The sequence below is a fragment of the Mustela erminea genome, chromosome 18 (assembly GCF_009829155.1).
Source record: "Mustela erminea isolate mMusErm1 chromosome 18, mMusErm1.Pri, whole genome shotgun sequence".
NCBI classification, from domain to species: domain Eukaryota; kingdom Metazoa; phylum Chordata; class Mammalia; order Carnivora; family Mustelidae; genus Mustela; species Mustela erminea.
Genome location: NC_045631.1, coordinates 3,362,587 through 3,386,949, shown reverse-complemented (window position 1 = coordinate 3,386,949; position 24,363 = coordinate 3,362,587). Strand labels below are relative to the sequence as shown.

General features: G+C 51.8%; 1 protein-coding gene across 4 annotated transcripts in view; it reads left to right on the top strand.

Annotated features, from left to right (window-relative positions):
- The first annotated feature begins 2,928 nt into the window (after window positions 1-2,928).
- Window positions 2,929-24,363, top strand: part of PIK3R5 (phosphoinositide-3-kinase regulatory subunit 5) — a 62,651-nt gene continuing 41,216 nt past the window's right edge. The window contains exon 1 of one of the 4 annotated variants that reach the window (XM_032320424.1): window positions 2,929-3,083. The gene's annotated coding sequence lies outside the window, so the exon portion shown is untranslated. The remainder of the gene's footprint in view (window positions 3,084-24,363) is intronic. The other 3 variants (XR_004280493.1, XM_032320422.1, XM_032320423.1) reach the window with 3 other exon arrangements.

Here is a 24,363-nt window from a genome sequence, read left to right as displayed (position 1 = left end):
ATGTTGCCGATGGACCCACTAATGTCCTTTTCCTTGGTCCAGGATCCAGTCCAGAATCTCTCATTGCATTTTATTGTTGTGTGACACTGCCCCTCGTCTTCTGCATCCTGACCTTGGTGCCATTGGAAGGTTTTGAAGAATGTCCCTCAATTTGGTTTAGTCTGATGTTTTCTTATGGTTAGATTGAGATAAGGTATTTTTTTTAAAAAAGATTTACTTATTTAAGAGAGAGAGAGAGCACGTGTGCACACGTGAGTGTGGGGAGGGGCAGAGGGAGAGGGACAAGCAGTGGGGAACCCAACAATGCAGGACTCAATCCCATGACCCTGAAATCATGACCCAGGAGATCATGACCCGAGTGGAAATCAAGAGTTGGACGCTTACCCAACTGAGTTACCCAGGTGCCCCCAGGGATAAGGCACTTTTGACCAGAATGCCATGGAAATCAAGCACATCCAATCAAGAGGTAAATGATATTGACGATGCTTTGCTATGATACCGTCAATATTTTCACTTGGTTAAGGTATATTTCTCCCTGGTCTCTGTTACCAAGCTACCATTCTTCCCTTTGAAGCGAACACGTGTCTCACGGGGAGCTACTTGAAGTCTAAGCAAATAACCCACTCATAATCACACCTTTGGCCACCACAAAGGGCATCTGCTGATGATTTGTGCCTACAAAAATTCTTACTGTGACATCTGCCCAATGGCGATTTTCTAATTCTACCACTCCTCCTCCATTTAGTCATTGAAATTCTACCACTAAGGAAATGTTGTCTCTTCTCCATTTACTTGATTTATTCAGTTTTCGTGTTTCCTTGGTGATTATTTTCAGAGCCTTGAGGATACACATTAGAAGAGGAAGCAGAGATGGGTTAGACCCCTCTGAAAACACAAGACAGTGAAAAGGAGAGATTACAGAGAGACATATAGTTTTATTTAATTTTTTAAAGACTTTATTTATTTATTTGACTGAGAAAGAGCATGAACAGGGGGAGTGGGAGAGAGAGAAGCAGACTCCCTGTTGAGCCTGATGCAGAGCTCTAGCCCAGGACCCTGGGATCATGACCTGAGCCAAAGGCAGATGCTTAACTGACTGAGAGACCCCGGCGCCCCAGACATATATTTTTAAATGAAGCAACAACAGAGAGCTGTACAAAGTATCACATAATCAGGGGCCACACGAGTGACAAGGGCACCTTGAGTCTTACCAGTTGCTTGGGAGAGGTGCAGGAAAGAAGGTCGAAGATGTGTCTGAGTGGCTGTAGTTGCAAGTTCTGGCCAATAGGTGTCAGGTGGTGACCAGATCTCCAGGTCAGTGGCCTGCCCTCTGAGGACAGGGAGACACAGGGGGAGCTCAGTGAGAGGATGGGATAGCATGCAAACGCAGGGGATGCAGGATGAGACTAAGTGGGCTTTGTGGCATGCTCAGCTCCCCGGCAGTGAGCTCTAACAGGCAACTCTGCTTTCCTCCATCTTCAGTTTTAGGATACCAGGGACATAGAGGAAGTCAAGGATGCCATAATTTCCCTGGTGTCTTCCTGAGCCTTGCAAGTGACCTCACCACCCAACACGTCAATCCGGGCTACACTGTGCCATCCTGGCGACTCAGTTCCTGATTCCAGAGCAGTGCCACCCCAGCGTTCCACCCCGGCCACCTCTGGGCTGTCTCCCTCTTCCCCCTTCTCCTATTTTTGGGGTGGAAAAGAGTAGGGATTGGGGAGACTAGAGTCTGCGCCCACCCTTATCAAGTCGTGTGACCTCAGCGTGCCCTCTCAGTCTTTTGGGGCTCGGGTTCCTTATTTGTGACATGGTGGCGTGCGTGTGTGTGTGTGTTTTGGGGGGGTGGATGACGCATCCAAGTACGGGCTCTGAGCGCACTTCCAGACTTAACTGCAGACTAGAACCAGACCGTCGTGTTCGCCTGAGGGTACTTTCTGTTTCTGTGCCTTTGGGGAAGTTGCTTTTTCTTGGTATTTTGGGAGTCAGGAAGAGAAAAGTCACTGGTGTTCACATCTTTTCAAAGCCTCAGGTAGGGGTGTGGCTTCTGACCCACAGTAACGTCCGACCTTGTGGCCAGTTTCAGGCGCCTTCAACAGCTGTTGTGACACAGGAGTCCCATTCAACAGTGGAAGTGGAAATTTCAGCCTGACCCTGCGCCGATTCTGCAATCAAGGGTTATTCTTGCCTCGCCAGGGCTGCCGGCACAACCCCTCCCCCAGCCCCATTTTGGAAGGGTGGGAGCGAGGCACAGGGCACGATTCCCTGCGGAGTTCTTCCTAGCGGCGGCGTCTGTGGGGGAAACCGAAGGGGCAAGAACAGGGTCTGGACTCTGGAGACGACCCCTCCCCCCGCTTCGGGGGCTGAGAAAAGGCCGAGTGACAGCCACCGGCGGGGGAGCGGGGGGAGTCAGCCAGGAGGCTGGGGGTCCCGCGCGCGTCTGCGCACCAGGGGTGCAGGCATTGTAAAGGTTAAGAGCGCCCAAAGAAAATAGAAGTAGGAGGAGGAAGTGGGGCGCTGGGTCGCCGCGAGAGAAGGAAGCAGCTCGACGGAGCTTCCCCTTTCTCCTCCTTCCCCGAAGCCCCCACCCCAAGCCTCCCCCCGGCTCCGCCCACCCCTCCTGCGGGGCCGAGGCCGCGCTTCCGCTCCCCGGGACACGACCGCACCTGACTCCCGGGGGGTCGGTGGCGCTCGGGGCCCCTCCGGCCGCGGCCGTCCACCTACGGGGCCTGTCCCTTCCAGGACCGACGCGCTCCACCCTGGGGCCGTGGCTCCCGCGCTGCGCTGGGCCAGAGGGGCTCGGAGGATGCGTGGGCCGGCTGGCCCCTCGCCCGCGCGCCCCAGCCGCCAGGTGGCGCTAGAGACCCGCTGGGCGCCCGCCCCGCCCCCCAGCCCCACCCCGCATGGCCCCGCCCACCCGCATGACCCCGCCCCCGACCCGCCCCCCGGCCCGCGGTCCCAGCGCAGCCCGGGCGGTTGCTGAGACTCACCGCGCGGATCCTGCCCGGCGCCTGGTCCGGACCGCACGCGAGCCGCGGGGAGTAGCCGCTGGAGAAGGGCTCGGCGCCCGGCGGGGACTGCAGGTGCGTGGCCGGGCGGGCGGGGAGGGCGCGCGGGGAGGTGCGGGGAGAGGAGCGTGGGCACCGTCGGGGAGCAGTGGGCTCTGAGAGCGGCGTCCGCCGCGGGCGAGCTGGGCAGTCCTGCTGTGTCCGGGCCCGGGGACACGCGGGGCCGCGACCGGCCGTCCCGGTACTCCCGGAGACAGAAGGGGCGCCCCGGGGGGGACACTGTCGAACGCCGGGGCGGTGCGTGTGGCCGCGTCCTCCCTCCTCCCCCGAAGATCGGCCCGAGTCGGGGTCAGGAGCCCGCGTCGCTCCGCCTGGGGACGGTCGCGATGAGCGTGGGCGTCGCCGCCAGGACCCGGGCGTCGCGGGGGTGCCCCGGCTCCGGCCGCGCTTCTGCAGCACCGCTCGTGGGCGCGGTGGCAGGAGCCGTGTTTACACCCGGGTGTCCCCGCGTGAGTCCGCGGGTGCGTGCGTGCGGGTGCGTGCGTGCAGGTGTGTGCGCAGGTGTGCGTGCGCCCGCGCGCTGGCCCAACCCAGGCCCCGGGAGTAAATTAGCGAGAGGTGCAGGTCAGCAGGAGGAAGGCCGTGGTTGGATGGTTCGGAGGGAAAAGGAACGCGAGATGAAAGCGGCAGGATGTGGTATCAAGTGAGTTAAAAGCCTCAGAGCAGAGCGGAGGGGTGGGTTTGGGCGAAATGAGGGCTAAAAGTAGGCCAGGTCTGCCCGGAAGGCCCCTTTCTGGATCACGCCACCTTCCTCCCTCCGGTGGTCGCCGCATCTTCTCGCCAGCACTCTTCCTCCTGGCCTGGGCCACCTGGTGAGGCGCTGGTTCCCAGAGCTTGTCACAGCACACAGCCCCCAGGCCCCAGCCCCGTTCTTCGGGAGGGGCGGGGTGGGGGCCGAGGTCTGCAATCTGTAGTTTTCTAAAGTTTGAATAAGCTCCTTTAGGGAGGCGCTGGAGCCATTGCTGGGGAACCCTGTGCCATGTGGAAAGGAGACTTGAGCTGCCGCCCCCGGGGTCTTGCTGTGTGACCTTGAGCATCTTCTGCCCCTTCCCCACGCAGCCCCGTTGCCCTCTCTGTAAAATGGGCTCTAACAGTGGCCTCCCCAGGGCTGTGGGGAGATTCCATGAGAAAAGTGTGACAATTCGAGCTGCACATGGAGCTGCTTCCTGGGTGTTTGCAGAACACCAGTATTCAGATCAGGAGCTTCCCTGCTTCCTCAGCGGGCCCACCGCCCTGTGCATCCAGGAAGACAAAGAAGGTTTCCAATGGTCAACCTCTCTTTTTCTGGGTACCGTCTCTTTTCAGGAGACCCTTCCTTGCCTTTTGAAGCATAAGCACCCAGGACTTGGGACAGGCAGGCTTGGGGTCTTTGTATGCTAGGCCTCATTGGGATTTTAAGTACCCCCTCCCCAACATCTCCAGCTTAAGAGGGAAATGATTATCTTCTGTCCCCAAGTCCTTGCTGACTCTGCCTTCGTTCCAAGAGGCTCACCCAGTGGGCTCACCTGGCCAGCCCTGTGGGATTGCTGGGAGCCAGAGTCTTGGTTGGCTCAGCTGTGGGTGGGCTCAAGGTCTGGATCACAGCGTCTTAAGAGGGGAAACTTCTAGAGAGGCCAGAGGGTGATAAGCAGTCACTCAGGGGAGCGTCTGGTGTAGATGTGTATGGGAGGGAACAGAGGAGGGGTTACACTGACTTGTCCCCAAGGGAAGATGAGATGTTCCTAGAGCAAACACATATGACGTGTTAGGATAGTCTGGGGATTGAAGACATATGTGTTTTTACATTTTAATGACTTGGAAATCAAGATGCATCTTACCTTGACAACGGACAGCAATATTTCTTTTTTGGCAATGCACAGAATAGTGATTTTGGGGGCATGAGTGGTGGCCCACCATGGTGTCTTTTCTGTTTGCTTCCAGGCTCATGGCCGGGTTCTGGATAACCAGGGGTTTCAGTGAGGTGCCTTCTGGATAAGGGCGATAGAGCTGTAGCATGGTGGGGGCTGAGTGTGAGGACACAGTGGGTGACTGGTGGCTCAGAGCGGGCATTGGGTCCTTCTTGGGTCTGGTGGGTTGGGGCAGTAGTTTCCAGCTTTACATCAGCTCCCTGCTCAGCCTTGCTCCCATGGCCATGATCACATAAGGCAACAAATCGGAGCACGAGTTTTGACTGTGAACCCTTCAGACCTGCCACCACACCCTGGAGAAGGCTTGTACTCCTTGGCATGGCTAGCCAGGTGTCCCACCAGCCAACTCAGGGCCACCCTGCTGCTGTCTCTCCAGAGGCTCGGGCAAACCCCAGTGCCTTTGTACCCGCTCTTCCTTCTCTGTATATTGCTCTTCCCTTCCTCTGCCGCCCAGTGGACTGTGACTCCATCCGCCCATTCAAACCTCATCATCTTTGACGTCTTTTCTTCCACCGGCTCTCCACTTCCCAGCCCTGGCCACCCTCCCTGTCCTCCCCACAGCTTGTGTGTCCTCCTGCCGGACCACCGACCACTCTGGCCTACAGTGTCTGACCAGCAGCGTGTTGGCTTGCTCACCTGAGCCACCTGACCCTCTGTGTGGCTGTTAAGCTGTCACCGTGAACCCCCCGCTCCGCTCCCCAAGATGTCAGAGGCCTGAAGTCCATGCAGGCCAATAATGGGAGTTGCCCGCCTGTAGGAGGGTGGGGTCAGGAGGGAGGGGTGTGCTTTTCATTTTCGTGTCCTCTGGAGTCTTCTGGCTGCTGTTGTTGACCCAGGCAAATGAGGCTGTGTGGTTTCCTTGTTGGGGGCAGGGGCTGGGGTGTGAGGGCAGAAGGTGGCGTCTGGGCTTCTGCCTCCCATACTTGGTTGGCCTTGTTCCTGCCAGTCTTTTGCACCGCCAGGTACACGACTTTGGGTCCATCCGCGCACGTCCCTGGGGATGTCCGTTCTCATCTGCGTGGAGGCGTGTGACGGGTGTGTAACAGGTGCTCTCTGCAGTCCTTTCCTGAGCTCCCACCTTCCTTTCCCCGGCTCAGCACATTTCTTCACGGAACACCTTCTGTGTGCCGGGCACGGGCTGGGCTCCCTCTGGGCGTCCCGAGCCACGCAGTGTCCTGCCCTCGTGTGATTCATCAGGCGGCCGGGACTTCGACCCGCTTCCCATCATCACAATGGTGAGAATTAGCAGGGCCTGTGATTTTACACAAAGGGAGCTCCCCTGTAGCTTGGGGGGTGAAGGAAAGGCTTTCCTAGTGAAGTTCTATTCACCGTGAGACCCAAGAGATCCAAGGCAGAGAGACACAGGAATGCGGATCACAGCAATCCCTGCCCTTAGGCAGGTCGCTGGGCCCAGGCATAGCTGTGCAGCATAGAGCAGGCGCTCAGCCCTTGAGGCCATCAGTGCTATAACTGGTGCTTCCCTTTTCCTCCACCCTGACCATCAGCAGGGAGCATGTGTCACTGCTGTCTCCGTGGGCTTCTGGCAGGAGGCCTCCGCCTCCGGCAGCGACGGGAGCCCCTGTGCGCCTCTGTCCGCTGGGCTTGCGTTCTGTCCCTATCCGGAGCCACTGCCCTTACAGGGTTAAGAAAGGTTGGTTTTCTGCTATCTGGTCACCCTCCTCCCCCACATTCTCCTTGTCCACCCAGAGCTCTCCTCCCAGAACTATGAAGTCCGTGTGCGTCCGCATACATACATAATTTCCCTCCCTCTCTCTTTCAAAGTTTTGCATAAATGGTCAGGCTCAGGGCGCCTGGGTGACTCAGTCGGTGATGCGTCTGCCTTTGGCTCGGGTCATGATCTCAGGGTCCTGGGATTGAGTCCCGCATCGGGCTCCCTGTTCAGTGGGAAGCCTGCTTCTCCCTCTGCCTGCCCCTCTCCCTGCTTGTGCTCTCTCTCTCTGATAAATACATAAAATCTTAAAAAAACCCAAATGTGTGTGGTGGGGGTGGGTACAGGGGGTGAAATTCCTGACCGTTCTCTGCACCCCCTCCCCCCACCCACCATGCTTATGCTTTCTGAATTTCTCATCAAGTCTTGAATTCAGGCCATTTTCAAGATGACAAAAGAGCGTCACTTTTGCTACCGATGTTCTTACAAGAAGCCCTCTGCTCCGTCCTGGCCAGCGCTGCAGATGGTCTCGGCTCCCGGAGTGCCCAGGGACCGGCCCGAGCCCGGGGCTTTGTTTCTCTGATACGTGGGTCTGGTCAAGTGTCCCGTGTGAAGGAGGTTTCCTTCAGTTCCTCATGACTAAGGACTTTTGGAAGCATGAATGGGAGGGAAGTCTGTAGACTACTTCCCTCCGCGTCTACCAGGATGCTCTTGTAGCCTTTTCCCTTGCTGGAGGTTTGTGTCACACATGATGTCATTAGCTCCTTGGATTGAGCCCGTCCTGCATTTCTAGAGCAAACTCTGTCTCTCTGGTCAAGGTATTTTATTCTTTCCAAGCAGTGCCAGGTTTGACCTGCTCGGAACCTCTTTCGGACTTTGGCATCCTTACTCCTGAGTAAGGTCAACCCTCCTCATCCGTCTCTGTCCTGCTGTCGGTACTGGAGTGAAGCTCTGCTGAGTGATTTTGGGATAGACTCATCTCTTGTACCCTGGGGCTGGTAGCCGGAGCAGGGGAGTGCTCTGTGCCTGGAAAGTCAGGATAAAGGCTCTGGTCTTTTGTCCCTCTGCTCGTGCATCCTGGCCTCTGGGGGCTGTCATCCCTTCTTTGTCTCCCTTCCTGAGCCTTCCACACACATACCTGTGCTCCCGGCTTTGATTCTTGGCCTCCAGCAGTCAGCCACGAATTCTGAGCCCTTGCTTCCCGTGCTCTTTAGCAACGGGGTGGCCCCGTTCCGCTCCAGGGGCCGTGTCTGCCGGGGATGCTGAGAAACCATGTGCTACGCAGATGCAATAGCCAAGACGGTGATGACGTCATGCCAAAGAGGCTGAGAGGCTTTCCTCGAAGAAGAGGGCCCTGGGGACAAGTTGTATCCATCTCCACATGTTCGGAGGGCAGCGTCCCGGGGAAAAGGCGAAGGCAGCCTGCTCCGTGATGACCGGTCCCCAGGAAACCAAAAACAAGACCTAAACAGGCCTCAAGTTGGGTACAGGGAGCATCGAGGACAAATTCAGAACAGACCAACAGCAGACTGGGTGGCCTTGCGGTAATGAGTTCCCTGTCAGGGGGAAGCATTCAGGGGAAATACATGTCCTGTGTAGGCAGGACTGCCGTGAGAAAGGAGGCCAAGGCTGCTCCGTTCCCAGGTCCCTAGTTCTCCTAATCCTAGCGGCTGTGTCTGACAGATTGAATACAGATCAGTAGTTCTGAGAATGGAATTTGAATTTAAGGAGTTCGGTGGCCTTGAACAGACAAAATCCCGATGTTGCCCAGTTCCCCCACAAATCCCACAGCCTGTTCCTCCCAAGCAAGGCCCCTTTGGGGGTCAGAAAAGTGTAACCATCCAGGGCAGGAGACCCTCGCCCACACCCTGTGCTGAAGCATGGGCTTTTGTGGGAGGGTCTATCTTGTTCTTAGCTCCTTCCAACAGCTGGGGAAGGACACCCATCAAGCCCTACGTGGAGGGTCACCTTCCTGGGCGGGTGCCATGTTCAGACCCTGGCTGCACCATGCCTCCTTCCACCCAGCCTTCTCTATAGGACGGCTCCCTCCAAGGTCACTGGCAGCTGCCTGATGGTGAATTCCAGTGGCTGCATCCCAGCTGGTAGGGCTCCCCGGAGTTTCCGAGACCCCTGATGCCTACAGCTCCCCTGGAGCTTTCTCTCCTCCCGCCTGCACCTCCTTCCGCAGCCATCCCCGGGCACGTCCGTGTCCCTCTCCTGCAGGTGTATCTCCAAGCCCAGGCCTGCTGTTCGCACTATGTCAAGCTCACCCCCTGTCAGAAGCCCAGCTCCTTACCCACAAAGTGGGCTTCCTCTGCGGACTTCCCCATTCTTGTCTCTGCTGACAGCAGCCTCCCAGACATGAAACCTTGGAGTCACCTCTGGGTCCTCCCTCCATCTTCCTGTTCTCCGCTCCCCGGCCCATGTCATGGCGCTGCCTGGGGTCCTGGCCTCTCTCACTTCCCCACTGCGCGCTCTGCCACACGCCATTCAGCTTTTGTCCCCACAATCCCGCCCATGGGCCTCCCTTGCTCTGGCAGCAGACTCTTCCTACAAAAACCCCTTCGCCACCAGGCTCGGAAGCTTCTGGAAGCCTCTGGGGACGCCCTGCCTCACAGGGAAAGCCCAGAGTCCTTGGTGGACATTCAGATGTCAACCCTGAGTCCGGCTCTTGGAGTCTTTCCCCCTGAACGCGCGCACCCCTTCCTCTGGCCAGGCTGCCAGCCTCAGTTTCTCCAGTACCTAATGTGCATTCTTGCCTCTCCCCCATCCTCCCGATGAGGAGACCCCCCCCCAGCTGTCATGTTCAGCCCCTTCTCCCCAGTGCCCAGCGGGCCAGGATTTGGCATGCCCTGTCCGTGTTGGCTGGTTGAGCCGCTGCACAGAGGAAGCCTGGGGCCCCAGCCTTGGGTGACAGGTGATTAACACCCCCATCTGAGATCTCGTGGGGTTCAGTCCTCCCGCGACCCAGGGACTGCGCCCTCCAGGCACTGCATTGGATTCTGTAGTGCATCCGAAGGAGCAAAAATACTGTGTTTTTGCCTTCCTGGACAACAAGGAAGATGTCCCCCTCTGGAGGGGTCCGCCCAGGCCCCAGGGGCCCTGGCAAACCTCACATGCAGAGAACCCTCTCCTTGGGAACCTGTGTCCGCCCTCCATGTGAGTCAGACTTAAGCCGTTCTGGAAGTCTGATGGTGGGGAAGCCCCGGGGAGCCAGCCCCACGCAAGTCACTCCCAGACCTGGGGCCACTTCTCTACAGGGACCTAGGGAAGTCAAGTGTCTGTTTGCAACACGATGTTTACAAGATAGAGGAGCTTCCTGTCCCTGCCTGCTCGGCGGGCTGTGGGGCAATCAGGAGCCCCGTTTTCAGGGGGGAGAAATGCTGGGAGGATTTCTGGCGATTCTGCAACCTTCCCCAGGGAGGCCCGGCCATACTGACCCTGGAGGAGGCCGAGGGAGGCATAGAACTCAAGTTTTTAAATCAGGAGAAAGTCCAATACTACCAGTAACCGATGTTAGTTTGCATATCGCCCTTTATGGCTTATAAAGCATTGTTCTTGAACCTGGGTCTGCTACTCAAGGAGGAACCCTTTAGAGACTCCCCTCGGTCACTCCCAAGCAGGGGGATGGGTTGGAGCAAGCAACGGACAACGACGACGAGGTTCGGGTTTTCTTCCCTTTCTTTTTTTTTCTCCCCCCTTTGAAAGGGAATAATGCTTTGGAGAGGAAAGAGAGCTTTCTGGGGAGGAGAGAGCGGTGGGAAAGACTCCCCAGGAGAGAGAACCCGCCTATCCCGATCCTTCCAACTTGGGCATTGACACCACTCCCCCTGCCCCCCGAGAAAGGGCCGAGGGGGCTGAGACTGGCCTTGTCTGCCTCCTCAAACATTTGTGCCAGTGGCCCTGGGCACCCCCTCACAGCCTGGGACCACCCACAGAAGAGCACAAGGGGCTTGCATCCAGGATTCCCTACTGTGCCTGCGACCCTACAGCAGCATCTGGATGGGTCTGTTAAGGTGCCCTGGACTCTGGTGGCCCTGGGGATAGGAATATTCTGGCATTCCCTCTCTAGTAAGCAGGTGATCAGAGATGGGGCTCACAACAGCCACCTGACTTCTCATGCCCCGAAGATGTTTTCTGCAGTGAATTCTTCCTCCAAATCCATGAGCTGGCCAGCAGCAGGGCAGAAGTGCAGAGGACTCCCGTGACGTCACATCAGCCTGCAGGGCATGGCGTGATGATACTGGTTTGGGGATAAGGTGCTCTAAGACACAAAGGAAGGACGAAAAGCAAGGGCATGACTTTGAAAGAAATTGGTCATAAAACCCCTACATTAGAGAGGCAGAAGTTGGCCGAGGGAGGTGATTTGAGGGCATGGCCTTGGGGAGGGTCCAGAAAACACATTTCTTAGCTAGTGATGCTAAGGAGCTCAGGGCTGTGCGGTGCTAGCTGTGTGGGGTTGGGAGAAGACTAGAAGGTTCTAGAAGATTCCCAAGTCAGCTGGAAAAACAAGGTGCTGGGACTTGTGGGAGTTGGCAGAAGCAGGCCCTCAAGTCTGCATGGCCCTATGTTGGAGGCTGTGGATAAAGAAGGAGGTGCCACCCACTCCCCATTCTCCTGTTCTCCCCCTGCCCCAAGGCAGTATGCAGCATTGCCCCAAAGTGGGCGGAGAATGCCCCTTCTTGGCCCAAGGTTCCGTCTGCCGGCTCCCCATCAGGGCTTCCGTATGGGCTCTGTTGAAGGGATTGGGTTGGGACAGTCTCACCTTGGGTCCACTGCTCAGCCTCTCAGAGTCCAATTTCCCCCCTCTCTTCCTCCCCATTCAGTGCTTTCAAAGATCAGGGATTACTCATTGCCTGTTACTCCTACAACCTGCCCAGTGGATGGAGGCGGCAACGGGATTATCATTTTTTTAAAATAAAGACTTAATTCTTGAGAGCAATTTCAGGTTTGCAACAAAATTGGGAAGAAGGTACAGAGATTTCCTGTATAATCCCCCCCCAACACATGCATAGTTTCCTTTGTTCTCAGCATCATCCACTGGATAGTACCTTTTTATCCAAGGATGAACCTCTGTTGACACATCACAGTCACCCCCAAATGCCTCAGGGTTCACTCCTGGTGTTGGGCTTTTTTTGAGTTCTGGTAAATGTATAGTGACCCATAGCCATCACTGTAGTCTTATATGGAGCATTTTGAAAGTCCTAGAATTCCTCTGTACCCTGCCTATTTATTTCTTCCTTTTCTGCCACCCCAGGAAATCACTGATCTTTATTGTCTTCATAGGTATGCCTTGGGAATGTAATTGTTCACAAAACCATCTGATCTCATTTCAGGAGGACAAGTTTTGTTAGTCTAGGCTGTATTTGCGTGGTCCTGTCTACCCAACCAGTAGGAGAGTCTCTCGAAACCATACCCTCTGAACTTGAATTGCTTCAGTATTAGCTGGCCAACCCAGTCTGCTCCAAAGAATGGCTGACCTTTACATAAGTCAGTCCCTGTGGGGGATACACAGAAATGGGCTCGCCGTAGAGGAGGTGTATGCTCTCATGTAATAGGCTGAGCATAAGTCATCCAGACTTTATGTGACAGGTTCGTAGGTTGGGAACCTGTGCTCCTTCCATCTTGTTGATCTGCCTGCCTGAACATGTGGCTTTCATCTCATGGTGCATAATGGCTGCCTAGCAATGGCCATCATATCTGCATTCCAGCTAGCAAGAGGAAGAAAGGGAAGGAACGAGGCATGCCTCTTCCTTTCAAAGGCATGATGTAGAAATTGCATTCTTCAATATATACCTGTATTGATGGCCAGAATATAGCCACATGGCCACACTTGACTACAAGAGAATCTGGGAAATGTAATCTAAAATACCCAAACATTATATTATTATAGAAGAAAGAAAAAAGGATGTAGGAGGACAATTAGGAGTCTCATCCACATTTGGACCCCACTAGTTTGAGGTATTTCTGAATCTTCTCTGTCATATAAAGTTCCTTTATCCCTTCTGCTGTGTGGCCAAGCATGCCTTCTGAGCTCTTTTGAAAACCCTTAAAAAATGGCACTCTATCAAAAGCTGGAATCTACCCTAATGTCCATCTACAGATGAAGGGTGGATACAATGTTGCATATACATGCGATGGGATATTAGTCAGCCTCAAAAGGGAGTAAAATTCTGACATGTTCCGGTATAGATGAGCCTTAAAGACCTTATATGAGGTGAAATAAGCCAGTCACAAAAGAAGCAGTATGGTATGATTCCCCGAATATGAGGATCCCAGAGTCATCAAACTCAGAGGGACAGAAAGACAACCAGTGGTTACTAGCATCTGGGTAATAGGAAGAGCGGAATTGGGCAGTTAGCCTTTCATGGGTGTGGAGTGTCCATTTGGGAAGATGAAGTTCTGGAGACAGATGATGGTGGTGCCTATGTGACGATGTAAATGTCCTTCTGCTACTGAGCTGTGTGTTGAAAAATGGCATGCTTTCAAGGGCCAAAACAGAGTGCAGATGCAGATCCTCAACACCCTTTTAGTTTGGTTAGTGAGCCAATGGGGAACCCCTCTGTGTCCTCCTTCAGCTCACGCTTTTCGAAATTCTCACAAGGCTCCTGCAGGACTCATTCAAATCCAGAGATGCTGCTTTCATGTATTTTCTTGTATTACTGTTGGTGAGGCCATTCCAGCCCCTGGGGATACCTGGGTCCTCTCCTGGGTGTTCCCAAACTGCCTTTGATGGCATGCAGAGAGCTCTGTCAGGGGGCTGGCCAGCTCAGAGATTGTGGCTCCTAAGATCCTATGCTTTTGATATTCTCTGAAATTGGGACAGCCATTTCTAGGGTCTGTTTCTGTCTTTGTCTGTCTTGCTCTCTATTTTCTCTTGTACATCTTTCATTTTCTTCAATTCTTTAAAGATGATCGATAGCAGTCCCCTTTCACAGACTCTGGTTTCCTTATGACTTGGAGATGTGTCTGTCCTCATCTGCAATTCTCAGCTCCTTTTTAAGCAGCAAACTCTCTATATGACTTCAGAGCCCTCTGTGGCAGGTGTCTCTCCCCTGGTCTCCCCCTCACCCCTTCGTTGGTGTGGTCATCTGAATCCCAAGTCTGATGTGTCACGTGCTGGTTGAAGGTTTGACAATGGCCACACAAGACCCTTGAATAAACCCTTAACACATAGCCTGCTATCCAAGGCCATTCCCATCTGCCACCCCAGCCCATGAGGCAAAATTTCCCAGTGTGCCCTGTGTCATACTTTATCCTCCAGTGGAGCTGGTCTCCTGCCCTTCCCTAAAGGAATCATGCTTTCTCATGGCTTTTGCCTCTCTCCGTCTTCCCACCGCCATGCCTGAATCCTGCCTCCATCCATCTTCCCACCACTGTGCCTGAGTCCCACCTCTGTCCGTTTTCCCACAGCCGTGCCTGAATCTCACCTCTGTCCTCTTCCCAGGGCTGTGCCTGAATTCCAGGGCAGTTGTTCCTTCCTGAAGAGTTGTCTGGGAATTACCCTTTCCGAGAAGCCTTCTCCCACCACCAAGTTCCTATTGCACCTGTCTGGTGTTATCCTCCGCTGGATGTCTCACTCATTGGGTACGGTCCAGTAGGAATGGTGCTGCTCTGAACTTTGTGCTGTGTGTCCTTTGAGTAAAGGTCTGGGAGTGGAATTGCTGTGTCATGGGCCAGCACAGGTCACACTTGAGTGGGTACTGGTAACTGGCTTTCCATTTGATAAGCAGCTGTCCTGATTTTCACCCTTTCCACCTGCGGCCGTGAGGCTTCAAGGTGCTTCACATCCTCACAAACAGGGTTTTCTGTGTTTTTCATTTGGGCCATTCTGGTGGGTATGTGGCGGTATTGCATCATGGTTTGAATTTGCATTTCCCTTGTGACTAATGAAATTGAGTACCTTTTCATGTTTATAGGCCATTTGGAGAGCCTCTTTCATGAGAGAGAGAGTCAATCAAGTCTCGTGCCTGTTTTTCTAGTGATTTCTGCCTGGTTTGTGTTTATCATTGTTGTTGGTGATGGTTCTATCGCTGTGCATGGTGACCTCTCAGGATCCCATCTTTCCATCTGACCACAAGCTCCTTGAGGTTTCTGGATCCCCAGTGCCTACTAAGACCCTCCCATAGCAGACCCTGAACACATGCTTGCTGTTGGTTAAGTCAGCTCTCTTTGATCCCTACTTTCCAATAGGATGACCATTCTCTTTGAGAAAGTGATGGAGGAAGTAGGCAGGTGAGTGGTTCTCCTTTCTCTAGATCACCTGTAACTACTGCCCCACCAGCCTGGAGTGGCTAGCCTTATCCCCAGGCTGGGGTTATTCTGAAAATAACTCTACAGACCCTTTTTGGTGTCCTTGGTGCTTTTCACAAGCCTTCCTTTCCTGACATGCTCACTCCTGCTCTCCTGTGTTCATTCTTTCTTGGGGACCTCCCTTCTGTCTTTGACATACGTCCTAGGAATCATGCTTCCAAAACGTCAGATGATCAGAGGAATGACAGTTTATTAGCTGGCTTGATTTTAACCTAAGGAAACATTCCAGCTGCTGTGCAGGGGGAGCAGGGGGAGCACACCACCATCCCTGTGGATCTCAGGTTGATGATTCACACAAGAAAAGTGGCATCCATATCTCAGTCACGTGAGTTCTGGGTAATGCCCTGTCCATCTCTCTTCTTTTGTCATCCCTGAAATCTCTTTACCCTTCCCTCCTCCCATTCATCGTGCATTCGTTCATCCAGCAAACATGTGCCAGGCACTCTTCTAGGCCCTTGTGGGGCTGGAGGAAAAGGACAGGCAGCAAGTATGATAAATAACAAGTAATATGTATGGTGTGTCCATTGGTGGTAAGAGGTGGGAAAAATAAAACAGGGTGTGCCAGGGGTGGGGTTTGCCCAAAGCTCTCCTTGAGAACATAACATAAACACCGGACAGAGGGGAGGGAATGAGCCCGGCAGACATCTGGGAGAAGAGTACTCCAGGAGAGGAAGCAGCAAGTGCAAAGGTCCTGGGGCAGGAGCATGCGTGGTGTATTGGCTGTGGTCATTCGAGCCCCTGGGAGGTGGCACCTTCCAGGCTGGCACCAGCAGAGTTCAGTATCTGAAACGAAGGGCAACGTATTAGTCATGTTTATATCTACCACAGCATCGAGAAAAATATCTTGTGGTCTCAATTGCTTGATAAGGGAAGTTTTTCTTTGAGTGAATGAATTTAGGTCGGACACCCCCTAAGGACTTCCTCCTGTCATGGCAACCTCCAGGGGCTGGTCAGGTCTCTTGCTCGACTGCTCCAAGCGCCAAGTGCAAGGCTTCCAGCAAACGAGGCAGGAAGGCTCCGCTCTATGACCTAGCTCGAGAAGCCACACACTGTCGCGTCTGCTGTCATCAGTCAGGTGAAGCAGTCACACGCCCGCTCAGTCTCCATGTCTTGATGGGCGAGGGACAAACCTGCAAGATGGGGTGACCCCATCTTGGGAAAATACAGCCTCGTCATGTCCCTTCCATTTCCCTGGGGAAGAATTCTCATTTTGTGTTGTCACGGGCTGTGGAGGAATTTCACGTATTTCCTGGGCACCCCGGCCAGCATAATCTCCCAGGCAAAGGTGGTTGCTGAGACCAGCGCCACCCCCCTCCACGGCTGCCCACCCCTAGGCCCCAGGGATGAGGCCCCCCCACCCCCAGGCATGGGGATGTGCCTGGGGATGCTGGGGAGTCAGGCACAGATCTTGTGCTCTGCAAAGTACGAGCGCTCCTGGGGTGCGGCCGACGATCCTTGGGTCGTAGTTATGTTTTAGCTCAGTGTGGTAATGGTGTCTTCGGGTTGAGGAATGCAGTTCAGTCTAACATTTAACAGTGACTTGTCATGGTATCTGCAACCAGCAGCTAACTTTCAAATGGTTCAGCAAAAGGGGTGTGTGTGTGTGTGTGTGGTCAAACTAAGGATTACTCTGTTCCCTGGTTTAGCAGCCAAAGAGGAGTAAGGTCAAAGGCAGATAGAGGTGGGGCACCCCTGCCTGCCTTCCATCCGTGACTCCCACCCACAGGCTGATTCTGACCCCACTGGGGCTGCTGGGGGGCTCATCGGTCCACAGGCTGGATCTGCGCAGACCCCCTCCTCTTGCTGCAACGGCTGTCCAGGAAGGAGGCTTCTATCCGCTCAGGGCCTGGGGCATCAGCTGTGGGTGAGCCACAGGAGTGGGCAGAGGTGGCTGTGCTAAGGGTAAGGAGGGAAGAGGGCTGGGTCGTGGGAAGGGGTGCCGGAGAGAGGCTCTCCAGGGGAAGCTGGGTTTTCGTGGAGAGGTGGGCAGGCAGGGGCAGGGTGTGCTTCCTGGGGAGGTGAGAAGGGGGCTGACCCTCAGCCCAGCTTTGGGGTCTGCACTTCCCTCTTGGGGGGCTTTTGAAAGAGCCCACGACCTCATGGGGGGGGATGGGGGAAACTTGAGTCCTGGGGAGCTTAGCCCTCCTGTAGGGGAAACCTGGCCCTACGGGTTCTCCCCGAAGCCCCTGCACTACGAGCGTGGAAATCCTCAGAGAAATCGACAGGCCTGGGGAAGCCTGCCCACGTGACACCCCCCACGTGACCCCCCCCCCAATCGGGTCTGCAAGGCCCTGGGGTCTTCCTGCAGAGAGGATGCCCCAGGGCTCCCGGCCCCTTGCCCCTGTGCACCACGGAGCTGCAGCCCTCTCTGTCCCCCACATCCTGTGCCCCGGGGTGCGCGGCGCTCTCGAAGCACAGGCCAGATGTGCAAATTCTGCGGCTGTGCCTGGGGCCGAGCGCAGCACGGCTTGCTTTTCTTGGAAATCATTGGTGATTTGTTAGAAAAACAGGAAACACTGGGGCCGCTGGTGTGCATTTTGACTTTTCTGTTTTTGTTTTCGAACTTCTTTCATCGGTCCCAGGCCCGGGACGTTTTCGGGGTACTTGTGGTCAACTCTGACCTTCAAGCCCCCTCCTCACTCCTCCCCACCCTTCCTCCCCCTGCCGCCCATCCCCTCTCTCTCTGTCTCTGTCTCTGTCCCTCTTGCCTTGTGTCCCCTTCTCCCCCACCCCCAATCACTGCTGTGGGGAGCAGGCAGGTCTCTGGAACCATGGAAACAGGTGTTGTGTCTTAGTGATGCCATCGCTTGGTGATGCAGGGGCACGAGCTTCTGTGGAGTCGGGCTTCCCTGCACCTGTGTCCCCCCCCCCCCCCGCGGTCCTCCCACCTTTATCACGGTGGTTAGACAGGAAGCAAAGTGGTCTCTGTGCACTGGGACCACTGCAGCTGGTGCCGTTGTCCCTTGCTGGGGGATGGAGGGTGGTCCCGTAGCTGGGAAAGGGAAATGCTTCATCCCTCGTGGGTCAGACCGGAGCTGAAGGGGTGCTCAGAAGGCACGTTCTCTATGGAGACACTGAGGGCAAGACAGAGGGGGCTTTGCATGGCCCTGGGTGGGCTGCCTTCACTGGAGAGGAAGGAAGAGAAGGGCTGAGAGGTCGGGGTCTGAACTCCGGCTCTGCCCTGAACCATCCCCTCCCTGGCTGTGTCTCGGAACAGCGGGAGGTGTGCAGTGGGGGGGTGGGGAGCTGGGGTCGTTTTGTGCACTGAGGCCAGAAAGCCCCCCCCTCCAAAAGTGCTCACTACTTGGTGAGTTTGCCCTGGGTCTCATCCTGTTAGGGGTAAACTCTGAACATGCATGATTGGTTGGTTTGGGGCTGTATTCAAGCACATTTTTTGTTGTCCATTCCCCACCCCATAATGGGCCAATATGGAGAGGCCTATCTCCCGTTTTACAGATGAAGAAACTGAGGTCCCCAGAGGTTGCACAGCTTAGCTCACCGTTCTTTGTTACCCAAGCAGCCCCCCGCCCCCGCCAGGAGGCGTGAGGGCCAGTGGCTATCTGCCCAGGGAACTGCTGTGCCCCTATCCCCCCCCCCACACCGGGCTCTGCCCTAGGTTTTCATTCAGTGTCTCTGTACCACACATTTAGCTGGGGCCTCCCCTTCTCCTGGGGGAACCGCGCTTAGGGGCTGCCCTTCTGAAGTCATATAAGAAGTCTGATATGAGAGATTAGAAACTCCCCAAACCTCTCCAGGGTGTTATTTTAAGAAGACATCAAACTGTCTTGAGATATCTAGGATGGGTAAGACTAAGAAGAAGATGGGAACCAGCAGGAGGAATGGAAACACAATTTAGGGCACTTCCCAGAAGAGAAGGGGGTTTGAGGAATTCCAGACTAGGGATGGAGAGTGAGCAAGAGGGTTGACCCTTCTTCACAGGGGCACTCCTGAATAGGGTGATCTGTATCAGGCCCTGCTCTCCCAGCCCACATGCCTGCGACCTCTGGGTCACACAGCTTCTGAGGAGCAGCGGCTCTCACCCAGGGGTCCAAGAACTTGCGTGGGAAATGGGTGCCATCTTTGTTGTCACCCACCTCTAACTGAAGCTCAGTGTTCCTTCCATTATGAACGCAGACAACAAGCCACAGTCATATTAGTAGCACCTGTGACTTGATCCCCAGTGGAAATCCAGATGTGGTCCTATCACTTTGTAGGTCATGTTGAGAGCACCTTAAATGTCACTTATGCTTTTGATGACTTTCAGGTGATAATAGTGCTTAGACCGACTGCTGGATTTTGTTACTTAATGTGTTAATGAGAAGAACATACATGACTATTTCATATGGTTGATTATGACAAAAAAATCGGTAACTAGTTTCAGCGTAATTTCTTTCCTTGTCGTCCCATGTATTTTGTTCTGTGCATTTGAAACATTATTCAGAAGAGGGGTCTGCAGACTTCAGATCTAGGGCACAAAAAGGTTAGGAATTCTTGCTGCCAGAGCAGCTTGGGAAAGAATTCTAGGTGTTACCCAAGAACTGAGGAGGGCTTTGATGTTAGGCAGACCTGATTGGGATCCTTCTGGCAGACCCTGGGAAAGTGGCCTTATCTCTCAGAGCCATAGTCTTCTCATGTGTCAACGGAGGTAAAAGAAGGTCCACTTTTGTTCTGCGTGCATGTGCCTGCCTGGTCTGGTACCTGGCAGGCAGAGGTAACTCCATCATGGAAAGGAGTTGGTGGTAGTGTCAGTGGTTTATTTAAGCCCATGAGACTCAAGCAGGATTCTCTCTCTCTTTTTTTTTTAATCACAGAGGAGATTCTAGGCTAGGTCCTTTTCTTACTCTCCTTCATGCGGAAGGGAAACTTGCATACCTGGATAATCTTGTCTTTTTCTTTTGCTCTGGGCTGGACCGGGTGGCCTTCAGGTATCCAGTGTGAATGTTGATCCGTAAAGGGAAGTATTTAAGAACTGGCCATGATATGGCCACACAGTGGATTACTCTGCAGTCACGAAAATGAATAAGTGTGATTGCACACTGCAACATGGATGAATCTAGAAAACACACTAAGTTAAAAAAGCTAGATGCCAAAAATGGTATGTTGGGATCCCATGTACATGAAATATCCAGGGTAAGGAAATTCATAGACACAGAGAGTAGATTAGCAGTTGCCAGATAGTAGGAGGAGGGAGAAGTCACTGCTAATAGGTATGGGGTTTTTTTCTGAAGTGATGGAAGTGTTCTGGATTTAGATCGTGGTGATGGATACAGAGATTGGTGAAGATGCTGAAAGCAGTGAAGTGTGAACCTTAAAATGGTAGATATTCTGTTATGTAAATTATAGCTGAGTTTTATAAAGTCACTACCCACTGCATGGACATTGAAAAGATAATAAAGGAATATTACAAAAAACTCTATATCCACACATTTGATAACTTAGGCGAAATGGACCAATTCCTGAAAGACATAATCAAAGCTCACACAAGGATGGATTAGTGGAATAGATCTGTCTATATTAAAGAAATTTAATCAGTAATTAGTAACCTTACAAAATGGAAAGCACCATGCCCAGATGGTTTCATTGGTGAATTTTACCAAACATTAAAACAACAAATGATATCAATTCTTTACAATATGTTTCAGATTATCTATGCAGAAAATCTTCAAGAATTGACCAAAAACAAACAAACCAACTTAGAATTATAAGTGTTTATGGGAAGGTTGCAAGATACAAGATTAATACAAAGAAATCTGTTGTTTCCCTATATACCAAAAATAAGCTATTGGAATTTGAAATAAATATAACACCATTGACATTCACACTAAAAAAAATACTTAGGAATAAATCTAACAAAATATGTCCAGAATCCATATTAGGAAAACTACAAAACCCTGGTGAAAGAAGTCAAAGAAGAGCTAAATAAATGGGAAGATGTTCCATGTTCATGGATAGGCAGACTCAATATTGTTAATATGCCACTTCTTCCAAACTCAAGCTGCAAACTCCATGCCATTCCAATCAGAATCCCCACAAATTACTTTGTCTGTATCAACAGACTGATTCTAAAGTTCATAAGAAAAGGCAATAGATGCAGAATAACCAACACAATATTGAAGAAAAAGAACAAAGTTGGAGAACTGACACTCTGACTTCAAGACTTACTTTAAGGCTATAATAAAACAATGTAATGTTTTGTCCGTGAAAGAATGGACAAATAGATGAATGGAATGGAATAAGAGAGCCCAGAAATAGGTCAACACAAATATGATCAACTGATTTTTGTCGAAGAACAAAGACAATTCAATGAAGAGAGGATAATCTTCCTAACAAATGGTGCCAGAACAATGGAGTATCCACAGCAAAAAGTAAATTGACATTAAGCTTAAACCTTTCACAAAATTAATTCAAAATAGACCATGCACCAAAAGGTAAAATACAAAACCAGAAAACTCCTAGAAGATAATAGGAGAAAATCTAGATGACCTTGGGTTTGGCAATGAGTTTTTGGGTACAATACCAAAAGTATGATCCATGAAAGAAAAATTTGATGAGTTGGGCCCTATTAACACGAAAACTTCTGCTCTGTTAAAGACACTATAAAGAGAATGAAAAGACAAGCCATAGACTAGAAGAAAGTATTTGCAAGACACTTCTCTGACAAAGAACTTGTATCCAGAATATACAAAGAGTTCTTAAAACTCAACAATAAGAAAATAAACAACCCAATTTAAAAATAGGCAATAGTATAGTGCCCAGGAGAGGCAAGGGTGGGGGTGGTGGTGTTCAGAAGGATACCAATTATGTTCTGCTCCTTAATCCAGGGCACTGGTTCTATGGGTGTGATCATTTTGTGAAATCTCATCAGACTACTCTTATGATCTGTGTACATTTTATATATAAATGTCCTACTTGAATAAAAATTTCACTTTAAAAAATAAAAATGAACAAAAGATCTGAACTGCTCATCAGAGAAGATATATCGATGGCAAATAAGCATATAAAAAGATGCTCAACATTCTATGTCCCTAGGGAAATTGGAAGTTAAAATGAGATACTATTAAAATGGCTGAAATCCAAAACACTGACAACACCAAATGCTGGTGAGGATGTGGAGAGATGGGAACTCTGGTTCATTCCTGGTAGAGATGCAAAATGGTATAGCCACTTTGGAAGATAGTTGGGTGGTTTCTTAGAAAGTTAAGAAGTCTTGCCATATGATCTAGCAGTTGGGCTTCTACGTATTTACCAAAAGGAGTTGAAACTTATTTCCACACAAAAACCTGCACCTATATTCATATTGCCAAAAATTGGAAGCCACCGAGATGTCCTTCAGTAGGTGAGTGGATAAACAAATTATGGTATATCCACTGAATGAAATGTTATTTAGTTATAGAAAGACATAAGCTATGAAGACACGCAAAGCCATGGAGGGACTTTAAATGCATATTACTAAGTGAACGAGTCCTGTCTGAAAAGTCTACATAATATATAACGCCAACTGCGTGACATTTTGGTAAAGGCAAAACTGTAGAGACAGTACAAAGATCAGTGGTTGCCAAGGGTTGAAGAGAGGGGAAGGGATGAATAGATTACAGCATAGGGGATTTTTAGAGCGAGTAAAACGATTCTTTGTGACACTCTTATGGTAGATACATGACATTTCGTATTTGGTAACTGTATATAACACTGTATAACTGTAATATTCGGAAGGAACCCTAATGTAAACTGTGGACTTGGGTTAATATCATGGTATCAACATCAGCTTATCAACTGTAACAAATATACCACAGTCATGGAAGGTATTAACACAAGGGGAAACAGTGGGCGGGAGGGAGTTGGGGGGTCAGAAGGAGTATGTGGGAACTCTGTACTTTCTGTTCGTTTTTTTTCTGTGAACCTACAACTGCTCTACAATTTGCAGTTTATGAAAAGAAAAAAGAATCCCTTTCTTGACTCTTCTTACATCAATTGAAATCCAACTCTGAGTTTCACCTATCCCACCAGGAGCTGTCCAGGAGCTCAGAGTTTTTCATTTTCCTGCCACCGGTCTTCCCTGAGGTGGTTGCCTTATTAGCACGGAGGCAGTGAGCAGAGGGAAAAGTGTACAGAAGGAAACACATCATTAGCACTGTAAATCGTTCTGTACCCTGTGGCATTAGGAACGGCTCCTGGAAAGCTTGCGTTCTGACCTGAATCTCTTCCTTCAGTCCCAGGAAGGGAAATGCAGGACGAAGGCGGTCTCAGGGGGCCATCTGCCCACACTGCGGGTAGCTGAAAATGACCAGTTCAACACCACCCAGGACTGACTCACTGGGAGGTTACAGTAGATGTGATTTCCCCCAAAGCCTGAGGAAGATCCCCTCTTGCTCGTATGGTCACATCATGGCCGCATGTTTGAGTGGGGCTTTCGGTTTGCACAGCACATTGCCATGCTCCCCATGTCCAGGGAGAATCCACTGGGGCCTCGCTCCAGAGGCTGGAGTTGGAACCATTTGTAGGGCGGGTGGGCCACTGTTGCCAAGCTGAGAGCCCAGTAGAGGAAGCAGTAACAACAATAGGCATTGGGGGAACAGGGGCAGGGGTGGGCACCCAGCCCAGCGTGCAAGGCTTCCCCGAAGAAGGGACTTGATAAATGAAGACAGAAGAGTATATATTAGTCACAGCAGAAGCAGGGGAAGGTGGTGGAAATGTTTCAGGCAGAAGGAGTCCAGGCAGGGAGATGTTCATTATGCAGTGGGAAGGTGAGGACAATGAGACTGGCCAGGGAGGAAGGGCCCAGACCTCTCGGGGTCTTATAATCTTGTCCTGAGGCACCGAAAAGACCATTAGCTCCTTAAGGACAGGGAGGGAGTGATAATCAGATGTACGTTTTCTGAGACAGCTCTGCATAGAATGCCATGTCTATGCTGTGATCCCATCTAGTTTGAAGAAAGTACATGTAAATGTGTAGGTATGTGTGGGGGCATATTCATGCATTAGAAAGGACTAGAAGGATAACAGGGTCAGACAGGTGGCAAATGTCTGTGTGTTGAAAAAGGAAAGTGGGGTGCAAACTATAGGCTAAGAAAAACTTTAAAGATTTATTCTGTACCCAAAGGTATTGCACAAATCTCTAAAGACATTTTTATTGAGGTTTATATGCAGCAAATTACACACATTTTATTGTACAGTTTGGTGAGTTATGGAAAATATGTGTACCTGTTCAGCCTGTATTCCTAGCAAGGTCTAGCATATTTCTATCATCCCAGAAAGTGCTCTCATGCCCATTCTGGATCATCTTTCCCTGTACCAGCTGGAGGCAACTGCCTTTTTTATTTATTTCACCATAGATTAGTTTTGCCTATTCTAGAACTTTTTGTAAATACAGCCAGGGAGTATCTGTCTTTTTGTGCCTGCTTCATATGCA